The sequence below is a fragment of the Callospermophilus lateralis genome, chromosome 13, assembly GCF_048772815.1.
Source record: "Callospermophilus lateralis isolate mCalLat2 chromosome 13, mCalLat2.hap1, whole genome shotgun sequence".
NCBI lineage: Eukaryota > Metazoa > Chordata > Mammalia > Rodentia > Sciuridae > Callospermophilus > Callospermophilus lateralis.
The window spans coordinates 66627826-66651845 of record NC_135317.1 but is presented as its reverse complement, the minus strand read 5'-3'; the positions used below and the strand labels follow the sequence as shown (position 1 = coordinate 66651845).

The 24020-nt window shown below is 39.4% G+C and overlaps 1 protein-coding gene across 2 annotated transcripts in view; it reads right to left on the bottom strand.

Annotated features, from left to right (window-relative positions):
• The window catches only part of LOC143412244 (uncharacterized), a 171339-nt gene that overhangs the window by 60225 nt on the left and 87094 nt on the right, over positions 1-24020 (bottom strand). The window lies entirely within an intron of this gene.

Here is a 24020-nt window from a genome sequence, read left to right as displayed (position 1 = left end):
GCTCACAGCTGGATATTATATATTGGTTAGCTTATTCCTCTAAAATATGATCTTAAAGACTGTTCTTCAAAACTTATTCTACAGGATGGTACATGATGTACACATCTGTTGAGAAGGGCCTAATGTACCTGCAATTCCTTTGGAGAATCAAGTGATCAGCTTTGGGACTTACAACTCAAATTTGAAAGATCCAGAGACACAGTATCTCAGGAAATTCAAATAAGATCACTATTTTATCTGTTTTGAAAAATAAACATTAAAAATGACAGGCCATAAAATAAACATAAAACTTCCTAGTGTTTTGTGATGCTCTGCTCCATCAGGTCATCGTCTGTTGCTAATGGTGTTGGCAAGAATATCATAGGTCCAAAAAGTTGCATAAGGAATGCTCAGAGTGCCAGACCACTCTATCCATGTATCCCCTGAGCAAGTCCCATGTAGTATACTTTTCAAATTTTAAATTGCTCTAACTTACACTCAAAGCATAAATATCCGACCAGCCATGGGTACATTTTTATTTATGGGGCTAAAAAACAAAAATAAAAACCAAAGAGAATTCACTGTAGGGGGAAACATCAACAAATCAGAAGAGCAGAGATAATCCCAGCCAGTCCAAAATGAGAGGGCAGATGTAGTCATCAGCACAGTTTCCAATGAGTATTTTGCATTATTTTGATGTTTGCCTATTCTCGCATGCTGTGTCTCTTTGGCAAAGCAGAGTCGGTATCTGTATCTGAAAATGAATGTTAATCACATTTTTGAAAAACATATTTTAGTAAAGGATGAGAAACACTCACAAATGCAGCTGGAATGAGAGAGAGAGAGAGAAGAGAGAGAGAGGTAAAGAGAAGATCAGCCACCCCTGCAGCCAAAACAACTCAGTGTGGGGACAGCTTCATGTTGACGCATCTCTAAAGCCCAGCTGATGTATAAAATCATCAGAAACTAGGCGGCTGGCTCTGATTACCATTGTGATTTGGGGGTGTATTTACCCTTTGATAGAAAATCTGTTCAAATGAATTCTCCCACAAATGTGCCACCCACCAGGCAACGTGCTAATAGCGCTCTTCATAAAGAACAGAGCCATGTTGAAGGTTATCTTTTCATTCAAAGGTCCCAAATGAAAGGTGGAGATGGAACTTCACACCAAATTTTACCCTGTGAAAAAGAGAAGTCACAGAATGACTAATGAAAGAGGCTAAGAGGTTTTAAATAAAATGTCCCAAGAGCAGGGAAATGATGCTCTTGAAGGAAAATTGTGGGAAATAATGATTAGAATAGATGTGTAGAGACTAGGGTACCCAGGTGGAAAGAAGGAAGAGGGGGAAATCTGATTCTCTTCTCTAAACTATCAGCCCCTTGCCTCTTCACCCACCCTTGGAGACAGACCAGATCTGAAAGGCCTTTGATCTTTGGTAGACAGATGTCAGCACCAACGGGCTCACATCTACATGGGCAATGGCCTGCAAATTCCAACAAGCCACGCTAAATAATTAGATATTCTGAGAATTCCAAGGTTACCCACCAGACGCTGTCAACTCACAGTACCATATGATCTGCTTACTATGCAAATTTCTACATACGTGCAAAGTCTTATTATAAATAACTCATTTCCCAGCTGCGTACATCCTCTACAGAGAAAATGACACATTGCTTGCCTATCACTGAAAGAAGCCAAGTGAAAGGGATGTATAAAATCAGAGTTCCAGAGTTGTTTCTCCTGATTTTAGGTTATTTGGGGAATATAAAAAGAAGGCCCAACTGAAAAGAAAAAAAAAAATAAAGAGGTCTCAAATTGTTGCTTACTATCCTGCTTTTCTTACACATTAGCTAATTCATTAAGTGTCTACATACAAAACCTTTGCTACACATTCTCCCAAAGTGATCAAAAATACTACTGTCTCTTCTCTTTGCATTGGGGAAAGAATACAAGAGATCACCATGCATGAACACCTCCTACCCACTCACCCCTCACTGTGGGTACCTTGTATCAAGTTCTGCTTATAAATCCTTCAGGGATTCCTCTGAGATCCATGGCTACTCACTTTAGACTGCCCTTGCCTTCCTCCTCTTCCCAAGCCTGGCCCCTACACACCCCACTGTCTCTCAGCTCCACCTTGATCACTAGTTTCTGAGTACTTGGCACATTTGAACTATTGGTATCTTTCACCCTGACATCTTCTTCCACCTTGTTCTAACTTGTCTTCCTTCCTCCAATGCAGAATTGCCTTGCTCTTAGAAGCCCCAGCATCACTGAAACCAGAAAATATATCCCAATTCTCAGGCATCGGAAATTCAAGCAATTGGAAAAGGATTTGCTTTAAGAAAAAAAGAATACAGAATACAACAGTTACTAATATGGCATTATGTAAAAATGTGGATGCGTAACCGATGTGATTCTGCAATCTGTATTTGGGGTAAAAAAGGGAGTTCATAACCCACTTGAATCTAATGTATGAAATATGATATGTCAAGAGCTTTGTAATGTTTTGAACAACCAATAAAAAAAGAAAACAAAAATATAAATGTAAAATCATGAGCAAAATTTTTCAGGGGGCCAGTGCAAGTGAGGTGATCTGTTCCTTGAATTTTATCAGTTCCTCGTTACATATACCTCTTATTGAAACTCCATTATTCTAGTAGACTGCCGTTAAAGGTTTTGGCCAATCTTCTGAGAAGCCTTCTATTTCTATACTCCTTAAGACTCTGTTTTCCTGAGAATTTAATAAAACTTGAATGTGTTTTTGACAATAAGAGGCATGTAATCGATATCCACTGATGTAAATAACACAAGTGAGACTGAGCTGGAATCAGAGGGGCCCCAAACCTCCAATGCATAAAATTTGAGGAGGAAAAAAAAAAAAAGCTCATGAACCTGATTATTCTCTTAAAAACACCTACTGATACACACCTACCTTGACAGCATTTGAAACAGCTCCTAACCTGATAGCATTAGAGAGCCCTCATTTGAGTTACTGATAGCAAGAAATTGACACCAACACTCGCCATTTAGAGAAGGCAGACTCAAAGGCTAAGTTTAGGCTAAAGAGACGGGGAGAGTGTGGGAACCTTCTCCCATTCCTTCTTCCCACAGGATCCTCAAGGTGCCTCCCCCAATTCCATCCCCTGTTCCCCACATTCTCACTCAGTAGCTGTACTCAGCAGAGAGTTCTCAAACCAATTTCATACACTGACCAATGAACAAGGACCAGGGCCCCTTCCTCAGTTCTCTGAACATTACTGCATTATACTCTGAGGATTTGCATTAGCTTGCCAAGGCTTATCCAACAAACTGGAGGGTTTAAACAGCAGAGATTTATTATCTCAGTTCTGGTGCTTAAAGTCCAAAATCAAAGTGTTAATAGGGCTGGTTCCCTCCTAAGTTTGTTGAAAGGGTCTGTTCCAGTTCTTCCTTGTCACTTGCAAGTGACTCTTCTTCCAGTCTCTTGACATTGTCTTCCCTCTGTGCATGTTTGTCTGTGTCCAGATTTCTCCTTTTTATAAGGACATTAGCTCTATGGGATTACGATCTACCCAAATGACCTCATTTGAACTTGGTTATCACTGTAAAGACTATCTTTAAATAAGGTTGCATTCTGAGGTTCAGGTTATGATTCCAACTATTTTTGGTGGGAGGGATAGACAATTCAATCTATAACTAGACTATCAGCAGTTTTCCTTATTAGACACCAAGAAAAAAATATATGCAGTTGAGGTGATCATCAATGAGTTCACCGAGTTACCCGATGTAACCTTAGGATGGCAAAGGAGTGTTTAAAGAATACATTTCATTAACAGTAAAAGATTGAGGATGAAGAACTGACATGATGTTGAGTGACAATGATACTAAATTTGGCAATGAATGCTGTGAAACTGTGTAACTCTTGTTGTTTTGCTTCCATATCCATAGACATTTTAATAAGTTAACTCAGGACCTGCTAAGATGCTAACTTTTTTGAGAACAAGCATTCTGTAACTTCTGAGATAAGCTATAGAATGTCCGTCTGCTAGGTAATTTAAGGATCATACAAGAGAGAAGGGAAATCAGATTACTTACCCCTGAAGTGAAGTATAAAGCTTTAGATGTATTTTATCTCTCCATGAGAGAGGTGAGAATTGTTTAGTGCTCAATTCATGGGGCATGCATCAGCAACATAAGGACTTAACATGACATTTGAGATCATTTTAAATGCCAGAAGAGCCCATCTCTATTAGTTGAATGCCATCTCTTCGAGTGACCAAACGTGACCAAACGTGTTGATCCACCTGAATGGCAATTAGCATCTTGTCTCATCTCCTACTATCAAAATGAGGATCTGAACCCATTTGCGTACCAGAGAGTAAATATCATGTGATGATCATGAAAATGAAAGCCAACCATCAAAGCAAGGAAGAAAGGTACACACCGATAACGCAGGTGCTCCTCCAGGTGAATAATGCTTGATCAGGCAATGGCGGGAGAGAGTCAAGAGTGACTACCCTCCCTTCTTTGCCTCCTTGCATCTGCTTGCAGAATTCTTTTGGCCTTTGTTTTTTACCTCCATGTCCCTCCTTCAAAAATAAAATTTACTTTTTGTAACTGCTGTGGGTGTTTGGGTTCTTATTTTAATTTATCTTAAAGTTTGATTTAAATTTGGAACCTACATAAGACTTTTGACATTTATTTCTGGGGGTGTTTTCTGAAGCTCGATGAAGTGGGTGTTGATTGACAGGCAGGTTGCTATGGAAATAGCTGTCACTGCAGAGACTAAGGCTTTATTTCATACGCTTCTTTTGTCAGGCAAAGGTTTCTGGGATATTTTAAAAATAGTATAAGTGCTCCAAAATTAATAGGAAACTGTTCAGTGATTCTTTTCTAACATACCTATCAGAACCTGCAACTGGGTTCATTCTGTACTGTTCTGTTGTGCAGATGTATTCATAACTTTTTGCTTTGAAACTACTACTTTCCAACATGGTTTTCGTTCACTGGTTGTTTGTTCATTAACTTCCCCCTATGACACTTGCCCCCCTCAGAAATCATACAGGTAAGGAAAGGAAAGTAAGAAAAAGTACTTCTAAATAAATTCCTTACTCATAGAGCCAAGGGCCTAACCCTACCAGCTCTATCCTGGTGTAATATCTACTAGACAATTTCTTCATTTTAGGGAATGTACTTATTTGTTTATTTATTTATTTATTGGTGCCAGGGATTGAACCCAAAAGTGTTTAGCTACTGGGCCAGATCCCCAGCCCTTTTTTAAAATTTTGACACAGGGTCTTGCTAAGTTGCTTAGGGCCTTGCTAAGTTGCTGAGGCTGGCTTTGAACTTGCAATCCTCCTGCCTCAGCATCCCAAGCCACTGGGATTACAGGCATGTGTACGATGCCTGGCTATTTTAGAACTTTAAAGAATAAATTCAGGAGATGAGAAAATGCATGCATGTTATAAGAGGGGAAGATGAGTTACCTAAGATTTAAGTTGGGTTCAATTATTCTTGTTTCTATTCATATATTTCTTCTCCACTTTTACTAGTGTCTTGAAAAGTAGGGTATATGAATAAATAAGATGCAAACCTTCCAAACAAAATCCTAATCAAACCCAAACCCCCTAGTTCTCAGGAATATGATTCCCTAGACATTCATTGTAGCCCCAAAAGCAATTGAATTCTGAATACTTTCCAAGTATCACTAAAAAAAAAAAAGAAAAGAAAGACAAAAAACAAAAAAATAAAACCACAACATAAAATGTAGAAACCCCATGGAATCATCTGCTCTGCAAATAATGAAGAGTGACCCTCTTCTACACTCAGCTTCCTATGAACCTGAATCCAATCATCTATTTTCTTTAAAACAAGTACCTCTCTATCCTACCCCACACACCAACACAGCACAGGATTCTAGATAGGTCAGCAGCTCAATTTCTGAATAGAGTTCAGGGGCTGAGTGTTTGCAATTCTTTGTATTTTTCTGGCTGCAGTCAATTTCTGCCATCTTTTTATTGTTCTTGTTTAGCTCTCTTTTATATGAATGTCAAATTTTGCATTTGTTAAGGGCCATCATCCAGACCCCTGCTGGAAAAGCAAACTTCCCCCTTGGTAATGCTTCAGATTTACACTACCTAAATAAAAATTAAATTCATAGTTTGGAGGAAGAATAATCTATAGAAATACACATCTATTTTATTGAAACCTAGCTCAAATGCATACAATTTCTTCTTTCATTTCATTGGAGAGGGTTTATAGAAGGATTTTATTTTTCCTACTGAAAAAAGCTCTAAGTGTTAACATCTTGAGGTAAGAAAATTCACTTAATCAACTAAAAATGTTTGTCACATTTTCTCAACAACTGCAAATACCTATATAAGATCCAAGAGATTAAAGAGGATGTCAATTATGTGTGGTAAAGCATGGTTTGACATTTCAGGGACCTTGAATTTTTTTCAGCTAGATTTAAAGTGAGAATTTGTAGTCACAAATAGTATAGTGGAATAATTATGATGCTCCTTAACTTATGGTGGACTGATATACAGATAACCCCATTGTAAGTTGAAAATATCATACTAGTGAGCAGACTCAGTAGGTCTTACCTTCTCCTCATGGCAGCAACAGCTGCTTTGAGGAATACACTGGAGGAGAGATCTGTTTCTCTGACTTTACTATGAAAAGTCTAAATAAGCTCAGTTAGTACAAATCTTAGATAAAAATGGTGGAAAAATTTAAAAGGTTAGAAAAGGGAATAAATGATAGTCTAAGATATACTATTGAAGAACTACTATCTCAGCATCTTCAATCAAGAAAATGCTAAGCAGGGCAGAGAGAAGAACTTTCAGACTACGATGCTAAGTAACTTACTAGTTACAAGTACAATATCATGTATTTTTATAAAAATAGGTGTCTTTTTGTTGTTACAAAGAGTATAGTGGAATGATTATGATTCTCCTTAATTTATGGTGGGCTGATATCCAGATAAACCCATTGTAAGTTGAAAATATCATATGTCAAAAAGCATTTAACACACCTAGCCTACCAAACATCAGGGTTTAGAGTAGCCTTACTTTAAATTTGCTCAGAACACTCACATTAATCTACAGTTGGACAAATGTATCTAATAGTTGGACACAAAGTCTATTTTATAATAAAGTATTGAATGCCTCATGTCATTCGGAAAGCTAACAACGGAATGATTGGAAGTGAACACTTCTTCACCACTGTTAAGTTGAAAAGTCATTCTGTGTCAAACCATCCTAGTTTGAGGGACAGTCTGTATTTAACTTTGAGACAGATGAGATGGAATTTGACTTCTCATATCATTTGGTAGGTATGTGACCTTGGGCAAGTAAACTGAGTTTCGAATCTAATCTACCATGATTGTATTCTTCCTTCTCCTTCTCTCCCTTTTTTCTCTATTTTCCAACTTTTACTCAAATAATAATCATCCTCATTGTCATCATCTGCTTACTCAGGGAAATATTTAGGGTGGAAATCCAGTTTTAGCTTTGTTTCCTATAGTCACATACTTCTAAGTGATTTATCTGCACATTCAGGAAAAGAACCCTCAAGAGATTTTCCTTATATCCTTTTTCTTCAACTCTACTAATAATCTCCAAAACTAAGGTTCTGTTGAATTTTGCTATAAATGCATACAGTTCAGCCACTGTCATTAAATTAATAATCTGGGTAAGCTATCCATATTCACAGAATTCATTCGCAAACTGTAGCCATCAACTTTGCCCCTGATACCTATGTATACAAGCCTATGTCCATATAGTTTATCCTCACACAATACAGGAAAACTGAAAATCCAATAAGTGACCTCTTTTACTGAGGGACATAACCAAAAAGCTTGTTGTCACTTTAACAGAGTGCAAATCAATAAGTGATGTAGGGTTTTACTTTTTGGTAACATTAGGATGTTGACTTCAGCAATAAGCATGCTATAGATCAGAAGTTAGGACAAAATGTTCTTCTATGATACACAAGTAAAAAGCTTCTTATTTTAGAACTGTAGACATCAGTTATCTTATGCAATGACTAGCTCTATAGTTGTACTCTCTCATGAAGTGGAATATATAGTCTTCACTACAGGTTCTACCCAGGGAGGGGCAAAATTCAATACATTATAGAAGAAATTACCAACATACAAATGCAGAAGCAGCTAATATAATAAAAACAACTCTTCTCGGCCTCATTCACACTGAGAATAAATGAAAGTGTTATTATTCATGCTGCTGTCAGACAGGATCACATCTGAGTCACATCAGACACAACGGAATCTATCTTGATTTTTTATTTACAAGATCCCTGGAGAAAAGAGTCTACAGAACTCAGGAAAAAAAAAAAAGAAATGGGGGGGAGGGGCATTCTACTGTTTGCAGTGTTTGTTGTCAGGATATTTTGCTTATTTTCTTTAAAGTTATAGAAAGAAGAGAAATGAGGGTTTAATTTCCAGATTGATTTCATTCTAAGTATGTTATTTTAGACAAAGTTATCTAACTTTTCTACCTTGATTTTGTTTCATGGGTTTAGAATGGGATAATAAATGGTATTGCCGTCAGAGGGTTTCTGAACAAAAAGAATTGTTTAAAATCAATTAAAAAATTTCAAATATCCTGAAAACTGCATTATGCTATATAAATGTTAGTCAACATTAATAGCTCAAAGTGGCAGCAGTGGCCACATCAGCAGTACCAGCAGTACCACGCCCTACTGCTGACGTAACCTCTCAGTGGGCCATCATCAAATACGCTCATATTTCTGCAGCCAAAGATACAAATATTGACACTTAATGGGATCAACAAAAGAATATAAATAGCCTGACATCAGCTAAGGTCAGATTTGGAGGCCAAAAAAAGTTTTGTGGCCAAACTCATAAAATAAATTAAAAAATAAAAACCACTAACAACTTGTTTGGATTTCAGAATTGTGGAAAATAGACTTTTGTATTTGAACTAATAAACCAACATAAAAGCCATGGAAACCATGGTTATTAAATTTCTCCCTAGCCTTTCTGCATCCTGTCTAAAGTATTCTCATTTCATTTTCCTTCTTAATCTGAATTAAGATTAATTCTTTCACCACCTCACTGCCCTGCTTTTAAAACATTCCAATGTCTCCATATTGTTAGGCCAGCCTCTCTCTCTCTGTTATAGGAAGACCAATGTTCCTAGATAGGAGAGAATTCCCCTTCTCATCCTGACAGCCTCCTACCCTGGTCTTCGCGTCTCCAACCAATCCACCCTCTACTCAGTCGTGAGTGCTTTTTTTTAAATGAGAATTTTACACATGTCACCCATCGGCCAAAACCTTTCAATGCCCTTTTTATAATTCTACTCAACAAAGATCTAACTTTTTAATATCGTGCACAAAGCCTTTTGTGAGCTGGTTCCTGATCCTCTTTCCAGCTTCATCTTCCTGCTAGATGCCCTCCTGATCCACAAAGCCCATACCCCAGTCCAGCCACATGACTTGCGGGTCTCTGAATATACAACTTCTTATCCCAGTACTTTTGCTCACACTGCTCCTTTTGCTACACTGTCCTTTCTCAACTAGATCTGCCTTTGGACAGTCTCTTAAGCAAAATTTAATGTCTGGAGTCCACCCAGACTCCTTCACATTTCCTCTGATGACCCACATCCTAAGCCTGTTACTGTCACATGTTTATTGCATTTCCACATGGGCCACATTATAACACAGTGACTTGCCATTATTTGGGGGCCTACTGCTCTGCCCTGATCTTGAAGTAAGCATCTTCAGCAGAGCCTTACAAAAACCTATGCTTAGAAGCTTTAGCTTTACAATGAAAAGTGCTTCCTATACTTTTAACTTCATGTACTTTTTACTTAACCATTTATAATTGTTAAAGGTGTATGAAAGTCACTATCCCCTAACTTCTATGTAAGGGGAAATTTGGGTGTCTTTTATTTCTAAGATAAATATTAGATTTGTTCTCGAATGGTGGTTCTCGTGGAATAACTCTAAATGGTGCTCAGATTGAACAGAATTCTCTGCTTTTTACCTTAATCTATTAACCAAACTAGAAATATAAAGCATTTAAAGGGGTTATCGCCTGTATTAGACAAAGATAGAATTTGTCCAGTGGGCTATTCCTTTCAACTTGGAAAGCTTTTAGGTCAGTAAAGATGCAGAGGGAGAACTTAGGTCCATAACTTTTTCCATAGTGCATGATTTTCAAAGCAGTGATTTTACTTGTGCATAACATTTGCTCTTTGTGCTTACTATAGTTTGGACCTGAAATGTCCCCCTGAAGTTCCAAGTGTTAAAGGTTTGTTCACCAGTGTGTTGCTATTAGGAAGTGGTAGAAGCTTTAAGGGATAGGACCTAATAAGGGGAAGTTAGGTCATTATGGACATGCCCTTGTAGAAGATATGGGTACTCCAGCCCCTTTCTCTTCCTCTGTTTGTGTCTGAGACAGTATGACATGAGCCACCATATAGTATCCATCATGATACACTAACTGCTTGACCACAGGCCCAAAAGCAATAGGATAACTGTTGACCGAAACCTCTAAAATTGTGAACCAAGACAAAACTTTCCTCTTTTCAAATTCACTAACTCAGGTATTTTGTTACAGTAATGGAAAGCTGATTAACCACATTGTGCCAATGACTAGAGTTCCCTGACACCTACTTACAAGCATGGTAAGGTAAAAAACATTGCAAACAGAGTGATACTTGGAGTGTGCAATGAAACTTGATAGAATAGCCTGCCAGGACCAAAACAAGTGTGTGAAATATTATTCATAGAAGCTACTAATGGGTATAGTCCAAGTAAATTTGGAACAACTAAAGAAGACAAATTATGTATTAAGAAACCTTGAGCCTATTTGTCTTCTTTTTCTTAGGCTTCTCTCACCTATCCCCACTAGAAACAAGGCTTTATTTTTTATTAAGAGGAGCAGAGTAAGTTCCAGAAGTAAATGCCAAGGTCTTGTTCATCCTAGGTGCTCCGTACAGTGGCTATCCTGCAGAAAACTCCAAGTATTCATTTATTAAACAAAACCAGAAATTATCGCTTAGAAAATAAACTTTAAAAATAAATCTCTTTCTGTACCTTAGCTCTACTTAGAAAGTATTTCTAAATTACTGATTTGGGTGACTAGAGTAGGGCAAGGTCAAACTTTCTTTACTGTGATAATCCATGGTCAAGGACCAGATAAAGTGAACAGAACTCTATAGTGTCCCTGGTACCACTCTCCCCAGATGTTCAGGCAGAGGCTTACTCTGTGTGACCAAATAAGTAGCACCTCCTTTCCCTTCTTCCCCCTAAGTCCCAAGTGTCCTGGTATGGTCTCACATTACCTTTCTCAAAATGATAAAGAGGAGTAAAAAATATCTTTTTATTTTAGTCAGGAGGCTAAGGCAGGAGGATGGCAAGTCTGGGGCCAGCCTGGGCAACTTAGTGAGACTCTGTCTCAAAATAAAAAATAAAAATGGCTGGGGATATAGCACAGTGGTAGAGTGCCCCTGGGTTCAATCCTCAGTATCATCCTTACCCCAAATAAATAAATCCCTGGGAAACAGGACATATAAATGTCCTACACTGTATTTTCAGGAATCTTCTCCTCTTTCCTTTAAAATAGAGCTCTAACCCATTAAGGAAAGCTGGCATCACAGTAAACATAACAAATTATGAAAAACATAACAAATTTGTAAAAATTCTGGGTGGAATTTATACTCACTTATCCACCAGACACAGTCTTGACCTTGATAGAATAGCCTGCCAGCACCAAAACATGTGTGTGAGGTATTCAAACTTTGGCCAAGAATAGTAAACTGTAGAAATTATCTACTATAATATTGTTCAAGGAGGAAACTGAGTCATGGACAGTAACTCATGCAAATTCACATATTCTAATACTCAAAGGGAAACATTCCCTCCTCTCCTCTCTATTGGGGCTCTATCAGAGATAACAGCCCTATTTGAAATGGGAAAATGTCGGATATCTTCTCTCCTCCACATAACACGTAAGACCTTTCAATGATGCAAGCAAGACTAAAGATTTTAATGGGCCCCAGATCAATTTGGGGGCGGGGGTGGAGGATGGCAAGGACAGAAAGCAAGAAGTGAAATGGGACAGAGGACCTCTTTCTGTTGTTTAAGCCTTATAAGGTACTGTTGAAAAATCTACAGATAAGCATCTTAAATCATGGTAAATTACACACTGCATGCTGGTGACTCGGTCATGGAAAATTATGAAGCTACGTGATGTCTCATTTGTTGTGCTGAAAACAAATGTAAATAAATTACTGGGAGAATCTCATTTACATTTAGAAATTCATCCTGATGCATGACATGACTACCGATTTTTTTAAAGATACTTTCAGAAGAAATGCCACTCATTAAACCCAGATCATGAGGATCATAGTATGAGTCTGATTTGGTGCAGGCTTTGCAAAAGAAGAAAACCCTACCCTTTCCTAACTGGAGAAACACAAACTCCCCCACTCAGAGCACACTCACTCCCTCACTCACGCAAAGGGGGAGGAGGCAGCATTAAGCTCATAGTTGTTTCTCTGTTTCTAATGATCCATCTGCTGTTCCTCGCATTCATGGAGAACACTCCAGAGTCACCATTGGCAAGATGAGCTCCTCGCCCAGTAGTGGGGATGCTTTGTGGTGAGCCATTCACACTCTCTCACCCCATTCCACCCATGACCTGAGGCAGCTGGCAGGGGTTAATGGGACAGAATGGAGTTAACTGGCTCCTGCAGGAATCAAACCCATGACCGATCTCATTACCACTCTGCTTTGACCAACTGAGCTGCGAAGCCACAGACTCTCATTGAATAGGAATTGGTCATCACGTGGTATCGATGCCCTAAGATGCAGCTGACCTGAAAAGGCACATATAAAATACAGGAGATTGATGGGATTCAAGCAAAAACCTTGAAGGACTTTGGGTCTAGGGTGGCTGTTAGGCTTGTTGCCATGCTTAATTTATCCCATGCACCTCTCCCTGACTCCATTCGAATCACCTAGGGCAAAAGCAAGGACTTAGGAAACAGGGACAGAGAATTACAGCACACTGACTGTAAAGAGAACAAATCGGGAAAGCACTTCCCAGAAAGTTTGAGACCCATTGTAGAGTCTGAAACGGGGCATCTACAAAGGAGTAGACTATTGTTTCTCAGAGCTATAGCACACTCCGCACAGTCCTTAGTATCGTGCCCTTTGCAGCAGACACAAGCTCTCATCCCACTGCCCTCCTTCTAAGAGAGGGTCTGGGACTCAACCTCTTTATCTCTGCAGCTGTGACTATGAGCTCACTTTCCAACCCTTAAATTTCCTCCCATCTTTTTTTCCTGTCCCCATTCTAAACAGAGATCGCAAAAAGTTGTTGAGTTTTGCTTTGTACCCCACCAGGGTGAAATACAACCATTTTCTAAATTGGGATATTATGGTGTGTTCAGCCTCATCCACGGCAGAATATTTACATAAGCCTGAAGAGGTCTGAGAGTTTATTGGTTAGGGGAAAAATAAGCAGGCCATGAAATAATTATTTTTCATTGTGCCCTGCCAAAGCCATTCAGCCAAAGGCTAAATTGAGCTGCTATTGTGATTATTTGAACTGTGGAGCCAAAAGTCTTTGCTGCAAAGCATCCCAGCTGTCCTAAATTTTGTTCTGATGGCCAGTTTTCATTCTGGCTCAGATTCTGCCAAAAAAAAAAAAAAAAAAAAAAAATGGTCCCCAAAATAGGAGGGTGGAAGGGTTGCTTTATCCAGACCCGCATCAATTACCGATTTAGGGCCATTCAGAGAACTTGATTATTAACAAATCACTTCCTGAAACTGTTATGACAGGATTCCCATATGCAAATGGCAGGCTGCTCATATGCACACAGTGAGGGGAGGAAATTAAAACGAAGACTTACTAAATTTACTGGCACTCATTTCTTTTAACACTGATTGTACTTTATGGCAAATGAGTTCTTCCCGAGGGTCCTCATGGCTGGGAGGAGACAGCAACAGCCAGCTAAATGGTGCCACTGACCCTGTGCTTGTGTGGCACCTCGACAGGTATGTCTAGTGACTGTAGGATTTCATGATCAAATAAAATGGCTCTTCCAGGGCTTTTGGAAGCAATGTAAGCTCTGTTTGTTTAATGTGGCATTTCTAGCACCCAGAGCAATATCTGCCTGCTGTAGGCGCTCAACCAATAATGTTGGAAAGAAGAAAGGAGAAAAGGTGGGCAGGCTGTTAGTCTATTGGGACGTAGGTGTTAAGCCTGTCCTGTCTTCTAAAGAATGCTAGGATATACACAGTTCTAAAAGCAAACCTACTATGGAGGCACAGAAATTCACCAATCAGTTATCTTTTATCAAATCATTACTTGTTTTCCACATTGGCCAAGATCCACTCACAATGGAGAAAAGAAGTAAACACGATATTTTAATTAGCGCATTGTTCTATTAAAACATGCATTAGACCCAGTGTGCCTCACAAAGATTCCCTAAGACTGTCCTATAATTTGCTTCATTAAGAAATGGGATCAGCTGCACTTTGACATCAATGCCACATAGACCCATAAGGCTGATCTGAAGGGTGCTGAGGAAGGTTCCCAGAGAAACTCTAGGAAGACACCCTTGTTGCCTGAACCCGTGCGGCATCCAGAGGGAGTTTCCTGGAACCTCATTACTCCCACTTGTGGCAGGCACACTGATGTGCCCTGAAGCCAGGTTCTCAATGCAGAGACACAGCCTGGAGACACTGAAATCACCAGTCAGAAGGTGGGTGGATTTTTCACTGATTCAGGAACTACTTGGAAGGAAGGCCAAGCAAGCTACTTAAGAACTCCATTTATGAAATGTCAATTACAAACTTAAAAGGCGGCTCCCACCCATACCCAGAGATTCTGGAAACCCCCTTCTTTCAAATGCTTTCCTGGAATAAACACAGGGGTGGCAAACTTCTTTGGTGTGCCACTGTTCTGGCAAGAGTGATAGAATTTACTCCCTGCACAGTTACTTCACTATCTTCCAGTCCCAAGTTAAAGACTGGGGACAGGAAAGGGAAATATTCGCCCTCCAAGCAATCTAAAAATCTAGTGAAAATCATCATTTTGCCAACAGTGATGAAAACTCATCTCTCCCTGACTACCCATCAGGAGATGAGTAGAGATTAGTCTATCAAAAGTCTCCATGTTGGGCTGAGGATATAGCTCAGTTGGTAGAGTGCTTGCCTCACATGCACAAGGCCCTGGGTTCAATCCCCAGCACCATGGGTGAGTGGATGAGTGAGGTAACTTCTCAATAGATAGCTAGAAGATACAGTCATGGTACAGCAAGAAATTCAAAAGTATCATAAACATGAAAGTTGCAATTAGAAACAAAACTGTTTTATAATCAATGGTGCAGTAGAACTATATTGTGGTTTTCAAAGAAATTTTGGAGCTGTATATATTTCAGGCTAGGAAAGGAGTATGGTTTTTCTCTTGGCTGCTTCTGATGACACCACCAGAGATTCGAGTCAGGAGAGACCTTGGAGATCACCTACACCACTTACCTACTCCACACTACCTACCCATATTTACTCCAATACCCATGTAAAAGAGACGAAGACACGGAGGCCTGGAGTTCGTGAGTGCTAATCAATCACATACCATCAAATATGATTTTTAAAAATAACTTAAAATTTATTCTTTTTCTCTCGGCCCTATCTTTCTTTTTTCTTTTCCTCTCTTTTTCTATTCACCGGCTTCAATCTTCATCATCTTTTACTTCTCTCTCACTATACCTAGGGCTTCCTTCCTAGCAGCTGTAGAAATAATAGTGCCACACATTTATACAGCATTTATTATGCCAAGAACTATTCTGAGTGCTTTGATATTCATCTCTTCATTTCATCTTCACAGCAGCTCTGTGAGGTAGGTACTATAATTATCCCCGTGTTATTGCAAATGAGCAAACAGAGGCACAGGAAGATGAGGTGACTTGTTTCAAATTACCCAGCCAATTAGCAACAGAGACATCACTGAAAACATCCTTCCCACTTTGCATCTGAGAAAACTGAGGCATGAAGCGTTTTAGTGACAGGCCCCAGGCCACCCAACTAGTAAGAAGCAGCACCCAGATGTGAGCCAGACCGCCTCACCATAGAGCCTATGCTCATAAGCACACCACACCTTCATTATCCTGCTTGAGACCTAAAGGCTGGACAGACCAGGAAGGAGCCAGGCTTACAGCAAACAGCAGTGCCTGGTCAGGCCTGGAGCCTGTGGCATCATTGGGTACAAAATAAATAAATAAATAAATATTTTTAAAAATCTAGGAAACATGGCATCTACGCAGTGGTTTTGTTTTGTGAAAACAAGGCAAGACTTATTTAGCATATGTTTTAAGAAAATGATTTTGCCGGTTTTCAGTCATTAAAAATAAAAGCTCAGTAGGGTGAGTCTATTTCAAATCATTGCAGCCAAAAATAAAGCCTTTAAATTAAAAAAAAAAAAAAAGAAAAGAAAGAAAGAAAGAAAAAAGAAAAACTAAATAAAACCAGTCCAGAGCTTTTGGTTCAAACTTCCAGGGTAAACCAACATTAACTGGAGGGGGGTGGGAAAAAGTCAAATTAACTGCTTTTGGTCAAGGACAGTGAGAAGTCAAGAATGTCCACAGATAAGTTAAAACTCTGTTTTAGTCAGTTTCAAATGTTCATGCTTTCCTAATAACCACCTACCGAGCCTGCTCACCAGGAAAGCAGCAATCTCTCCAAGACTGACCTCTAATCCTTGGTCATTCCCTTGTGTAGATGGGTCTAAATGCAGTCCACATCTACAGTAAAACCCAGGATCAGAATACAGCCAAAGGGTTCCAAAAAATACTGGATGAATACTTATTATACTAAGGAATCATTGGGAAGAAATGCCAACCTCCTAGGAAAGCCTTGGCCTGGGAAACATCTAATATGTGGTTAGAGTTCACCACCATTTAATTTCCATAGTCATAGAAGCTCATTTTCATTGTGTTTCCCTGTTCTCCCTTTTATATATTATTTCTATCTAGAATAATACATGCCTTGAAATGAGAGGAAATAGCTGAAAAGGGCAAATTCTTATAAAACGATAAGAAGAGAGGCTCATGACCCCCAGCAGAGAACCACCTTTGTCCTACTATTCTCCATGAAGTTCGGTGGAGCATGGTGATTTTACACCTCCCTCTAGTTTGCTGACCTCTCATCTTGCCTGCTGAGCCCCACAGAACTTTCTGCAACTCGTGATTTAATTCCTATCTGAGTTGGAGGCATGGAAAGAAACTGACCTGTAGCCTGTGACAGCAGCTGCTCTACCTGGGACTAGACTCCCTCCCTAATCCAGCCAGTTGGCCAAATGGGGCCATGGAACATCTTTCCCTTTAAGGCAAAGGAAGATGAGCCAAGAAGTGCTTCATTTCAATTAAAGTCAGCAGATATTCAGAACCAAATCGGCCACAGTTATTGGAAGAAACTGCAAATGGCAAAGAGTTTTAAAGACACCACTCATTGTTAATTAAAGAATATGTAAACTGTGTACATACCTGAGATAATTCACTTCTTTTCAAAGAGGTATGGGTTCAAGAAAGGCCAGGGCTCCAGATTCTGGGTTATTAAATAGCACCCCCTACCTGAGTGTGGCTGGAAAGGTGGGGTGTTTTACATTTTGTCACATATGTGGCTATCCACTCGGGGTATGCCTAATTTGGAGTGCTATTAATGTGTAGCTTTTTCTGGCAAAGTTGCCTAAGGGATTAGTGACTCCTCAAAAGTTATGTTGAATATTAACTGCATTAACTTCACAGCCTGAAACATACTGTCACACACAGCCTACGGTGCCTTATGGATGACTTAACAAAAAATATCCCACACAGGGCCCTGCTGCTAGGAAAAAAAAAAAAATGTTCCCACAAAAGGGATGCCCTCCCTACCAATTGTGACAGAGAGCCTCCCACCCAAAACAAGCCCACTTTCGGGTGTTAATGGTCTTATTCAACTGCCAGATTTTCTGTGTCCATGCAATATCCTTTTTTCTTCTAGATTTTATTGTGGGCCAAGTCCCCCGAGAATAGTTGGGGGAAAAAAAAAAAAGGTTTTTCTCTAAAGGTAAGAATTTTAAATATTTGAGGTAAGTTTAAAGACTTAGGCCAGCCTGGTGACATGTACCTACAATCCCAGCCACTAAGGAGGCTGAGGCAAAATGCTTCCAAATTTGAAGCCAGCGTAGGCAACTTGGCAGGATCCCATCTTCACATAAAATCTAAAAGAGGCTAGGGGTATAGTTAAGGGGTAGAGTGGTTGCCTAGTATGCCCAAGGTCCTGGGTTTGAACCCCAATGCTAAAAAATAATTTTTTAAATTTTGTACCACAAAGGTACATGTTCATCCTCATTCACAAACAGGCTGTCCCCAAGAACCTCCTAATTACTACAATAATACTGGTTAAACCACAGTGATTTTGTTACAGTTTTTAGTACCCAAAAGAGAATGAATATAGCTTGAACACATTATATGTAGAAGAAGTCCTCACTAATCTGCCCATGACAAGGGCCCTTTAGAGAAGAGAGGCTCATGCAAACCCCGCTGAACGATCGCCCGCTCTTTTCACCCTCAGTTTCTTTGTTACAAGCGTTCTCCAGTCCTTATAAACCATCCTCACAGACTGGACTCAGTGTAATTAGAAATCGAGTTAAATCTTAGGGACGGGAACCTTTATTTCTTCATAATGCTGTACACTTAATTGCTCCTGCCAGTTAGCAACGCAATTATGTTGTCTAGAAATGGAGACAAACAATAGATTTTAGTATTTAAACAGGAACCGAAACTGCAAGCAGAGAGCCACAAACCACACCATTAAATGGGAATTAAAGCTATATGTGAAAAGCAAAAAAAAAAGTTTTACTCCCACAGCAATCACCGGCCCACGATATAAAAGGAAGCTCCCCCACCAAGCAGAAGGGAGATGGATCATGGAAGACAAAGTTCGGGTTCCCAGCTCAGGCTGGGGCTTGGGCAACCCCGGCATAAAAATATGACAGAGGGAAGTAGACAAACTCCAATAAAGGAGAGCACTCATCCTTTCATGACGGAATGAATGAAAAGTCTTCTCTGTTGTCAGTTGGGCATAATCATTGTGCCAATTCAGTCAATCAAGACTTCCTAAACCAATGCCTTATTTTCAGAAATAAAAAAGAGAACAATCAACTGATATTTACCTCCATTTCCTAAAAACTGAACCCAGAATCACAAAAACCTAAATGATGAGCAGATTTGACCTTGTACTTACCCTTGGATCACATTCCTTGGATTTCCATGCACCCCCTTCCCCATCACCTCCGTCGGTTTATTTGGCTTCTCAATATAATCTATTAAGGGATAGAGGCCTTAAAGAATAGCATCTTATTTTAGCTTTACGGAAGGAATTAATTCAGCCTCTATCACCATTACCACTCCACTCAGAGACCAGAAAGGACTAAAAGATCCATGCAGGAAGCAACTAGCATAGATATTATCATAAGACTCTTCCTCTGGGAAGGCTCTGTAGAAAATAGAAAAGTCTGAGAGAACCCACACTGGAGACCACAGCTTTCTTAAACCAGCCCAGAATTGGGGCTGTCAACATATAAGACCAAAACTCCTATAGAGGACAGACATACTGAGATTTGATGCCAAGTTCAGAGAAGCAAGAGTTTTGCCTGGTAGCTGAGTATACAAAATTCCAGAACTCCTAGAGAAAGCAAATCCTCCCAGGAAGAAGGTAAGAGAAACTTCTGGGTTCAACTTTGGGTCATTAGGAGTAGCAAATGTCAGGAGTCCACCATCACTAAATATACAAGTTTTACTGACAAAGTCAACTTGGCAAAGGATATTTTTCCTATTCCTGAAAATTTGCACTAAATTAATGGCAAATATATATATATATAGTTAATGGGTTTGTGCATGGGCCACATACCCAAGTACATGGACTTACAGTTCCAATCCTTGAGCAGAATATATTGGTGATTCCTGTCTCTGTCTTGTGCTTGCACTGAATGAGACTCTTTACAAGTTTTCCAGGCCCTGTCTTTGAAAAATATAAATATATACATATTACAGTCTATGTCCTTTCTTTCTGAAAAGCAAAACTTATGCCAAAAATGGCATTAGCCATGCCTGCACCACAACATGGAACCCTGCAAAATAAACCTCTCCCCTTCATTTCATCTTTAATTCAAAAGTAGTTGTGTGCCACTGCAGCTCAAAGCTTACAACGAGTTTTCTAAAAAACTGGAAGAAAAAAGAGAGAGAGAAAGAGGAGAAATTAATTCTAACCCTTACCTTTGGCACCTTATAAGACTTTTGGCCATGACTTACCTGTATAAATAGAAAGAACTAATTTACTACAGAAATGCCCATGGGCGAACATGTACTGGCTAATGAAGTGTTCAGCTTTTGCATGATTAACCAGCTGGTGGGGGTAGTGTAAAAGCAGAGGCCATAAAATAATAAGAAAAATTGATTAGCAGCCCTTTTTTTTTAAGTAGTCTATGAAAAATTCCTTTTTTATACTCACTAGCTCAGAAAGTAACTATAAGGAAAGATAACTTGAATGGCTTACCAGGAAACAAGGCGGGTCCCACAGCAGCTGTTTGTCTTTTCAAAATTCACTAGGTAAAGAGGCTCAGGTGAAGAAAGAAAAGACACCAAACTGCTTCCAAACTGAAGGACTGACACAACAGGTCCTGCCAGTTGTCATAAAGTTAATTTTCTAATATGTTACGAAACGCGTTACATAAAATGGAAAACTATGGCTGGGGTTTTGTGTCCATTCAATTTTCTCTCTGGAGCACTCTGCTAGACCACACTTGGCTTTAACAACTGCCAGACCAATTCATTAAGAAAAAAGGGTATAGTCTTGAGCCAGAATATTTATACACTTGACTCAGACACAATCTATTCTAGGGGACATTTTCCCAAGCTAAATGCACTACATGGCTTTCTTATTCATAAAATTCTTGAGCTGGTCTGCAACTCCCTTAAGTGGAGAGAAAAGGAGTCAGGTCCAAAAGAGAAAAATGCACCCTGACCGAAAAGAAAGGAATGCCTTGGAAAGGTCCAGGTTGGAGTAGCCACTCATCAAGCAACCAAACCGCTCTTGACTCCATTTACTTCCAATTACACAACTAATATTTACTCAGCTTGGTCCTCCCCTTAGCACGGGGGCAGGTGTTTCCCAGGCCAAGAAAAGAGAACAACTGAAGCTCAGTGTCCTTACCAGCACACCAGACTCCAGCCCCAATGCCAACCTCTATCAAGGTTGTAGCCAAGGTCAGATCAAGTAAGGTAGCGCAGAAGCTGTGACCCACAAGTGCATGCATGCGCACGCACACACGCTTTTATCCGCCTGTTATCCACCTGTCCAAAATCCAGGGAACCAAAGCACTGGCCTTCCTTGCCCTTCACTCTTATCCAGTCATAGACAACAGACTTTTGCCCAACCAGAGCTCTCACAAACCTGCTACACATCATAAGTAGGAGCCCATGCTGAGCTTTATGAAATTAAGAGACTTAATGCTGGGAAAGTCACTGGCAGGTTGAGATCTGTGTCGTAATATCAGGTCTGCTGCAAATTCAGCTATGTGACCTTGAGCAAACTGCTTAGCCTTTCTGATGCTCAGCTTCCAATATTTACAAAATAGTTAGACTAGTAGACCTCTAAATGCCCTCAATTCTAAAATAGTCATTTTTTTCCACACTCATAGATATGTTAATGGATTAGAAGAGGGACCAAGCATTTGTCAAATTATACCCTCTAAAGATGCTCTATTGTCTAATATCATGCAGCTACTGAGCTCTTTAAATATGGCTAGTCTTGATTTCAAAAAATAATACTAAAAGAGCTAGGCATGGTGGCACATGCCTGTAGTCTCAGTGGCTGGGAGGCTGAGACAGGAGGATCGTGAGTTCAAAGCCAGCCCTAGCAATGGTGAGATGCAAAGCAAATTAGTAAGACCCTGTCTCTATGTCTCTAAATAAAATAAAAAATAGGACTAGGGATGTGATTCAGTGGCCAAGTGCCCTTGAGTTCAATCCCTGGTACCACCCCCCACAAAATAATAATAATAATAATAATAATAATAATAATAATAATAAAGCAAAAGATCTCAATGATTTTTACATTCATTACATGTTAAAACAGTGATATTTAGGATAAATAAAATAAATTATTAAAACAAAGTTATTTGCACTTTTTAAAGATTTTTTAACGTGGCTACTAGAAAATTTATATTTTGCTGTGCAGTGATTCTCTATGGGAGAGTATGGTAAACAATGACCTATAGGCCAAATGTGGCCCACAACTCTTTTCATATACCCTGAAAGCCAAAATAGCCTTTACATTCTCAAAATGTTTTAAAACAATATTACAGACACCATGCACAGCCAGCAAAAGCTAAAATATTTACTGTCTTGTTCTTTACTAAAAAGTATGTCAACCTCGCTTCACTCTTCTCCTTTGAGGGTTTTGGTAATACCAAGTCTTCCCAACACAGTTACAGAGAAAATACTGGGAGAGAATTTCCCCACAAACCTCCATAATCCTAAAGTCTGGTGGGAGAACCCAGAAGGGGAAAGAAAGTCCAAACTCAATGCTTATATTCCCTCTCCCTAAGCCCAGTAGCAGCAAAGCTCACAAATACTCTACCTCACAGATTTCGGGTTTCCTCTTGCAAGAAAACAGCTTAACAGAAAGAAAGGGAGCCTACGAGGGCAAAATGACAACCTAAACCTAATACAGTAGCATAAATTTTTGGCCAAATTTTTGTGACCAACTGTCCTAGTTCTCTAAGACCAAGGGGTTTCCTGGAATGTGGGACTTTCTGCTTGCTAAAGAGCTAAAATCAGGACACTTCTGGCAAAAACAGGATGAGCTGTTGTTCACTTTAAATCTGACCAACAAAAAAAAAAAAAAAATATGCTATTATATTATCTAAGGAATGCAAAGCTAGTCACAATTTTCTGATATAAAAACCTTGCTTGACAAAACTACATGTTGAATGTTTGCCTGTTTCTACTTTCATTGCCTTTTAATTACTGAAAATTAAATTTTCAGTGAGTCCTCCACTGACCATTCTGTTCTGACCTTGGATCAGATCCCTCAATCTTTTAGGGCCTCACCACTCCCTCTATAAAATACACTGAACAGATAATGCATTTTCCCTAGTCACTGCTGATGGAAAATAATACAGTCGATTTTAAGAACTTTGAGGACAATGAAGATTCTCAATTCACGAATTACGTTCAATTCAAGATGACTGGACAACAGTCGTCAACAGAATGGACCCGTGTGTGTGTGTGTGTGTGTGTGTGTGTGTGTGTGTGTATACACACACATATGCGCACTGCTGGAGACAGAAACCCAAGCCTTGTGCCATGGTGGGCAAGTGCTCTACCCTCAGCCCCAGGATGGATTATTCAAAAGTGTTTTAAACTGTATAACACTATAATTGCTTAAATTGGAGATAAAACAACCCAGTATGATCTGACTTCCAAGGAATAGGGTATATAAATGAAACTGCAAATTCATAAGAGTCATGTTTCCCACACATATGAACCTACATAGATGCTGTTTTATTATTCATTCATTAACTGGGAAAGGGTTGTTTTGAAAACCTTGGATGCCATGATAGTACATATCACCTTCACAAACAATTGAAACTTGAAGAATGGAATTCCCCTCTTCCCAAGGGTACTGAAAGGTTCTCATTGTTTAGGAGTAGTATCATTCATTGCATATTAAACACACACTCTCTTCTGTTTCATGGGGGATGCTCTGTTGTGCAATAATTGGTCCCCATTGTTATATGCACAATTTGGCTGCTCAGATGTAAAAGTAAAACCTCTTAAATAGCTATCTCCATTGATAGCCTCAGGCGTAGACTGTCCCCTGTGGCCACATGCCTGCAGCAACCCATGACTAAGGTTTATGCAAGGGAGGAGAGATTAAAAGGGGTACACCTATAATCCTTTATTTATATTAGAGTCTCATCAACAATGGCTGAGCACTGAGTCAAGTCTTCAGC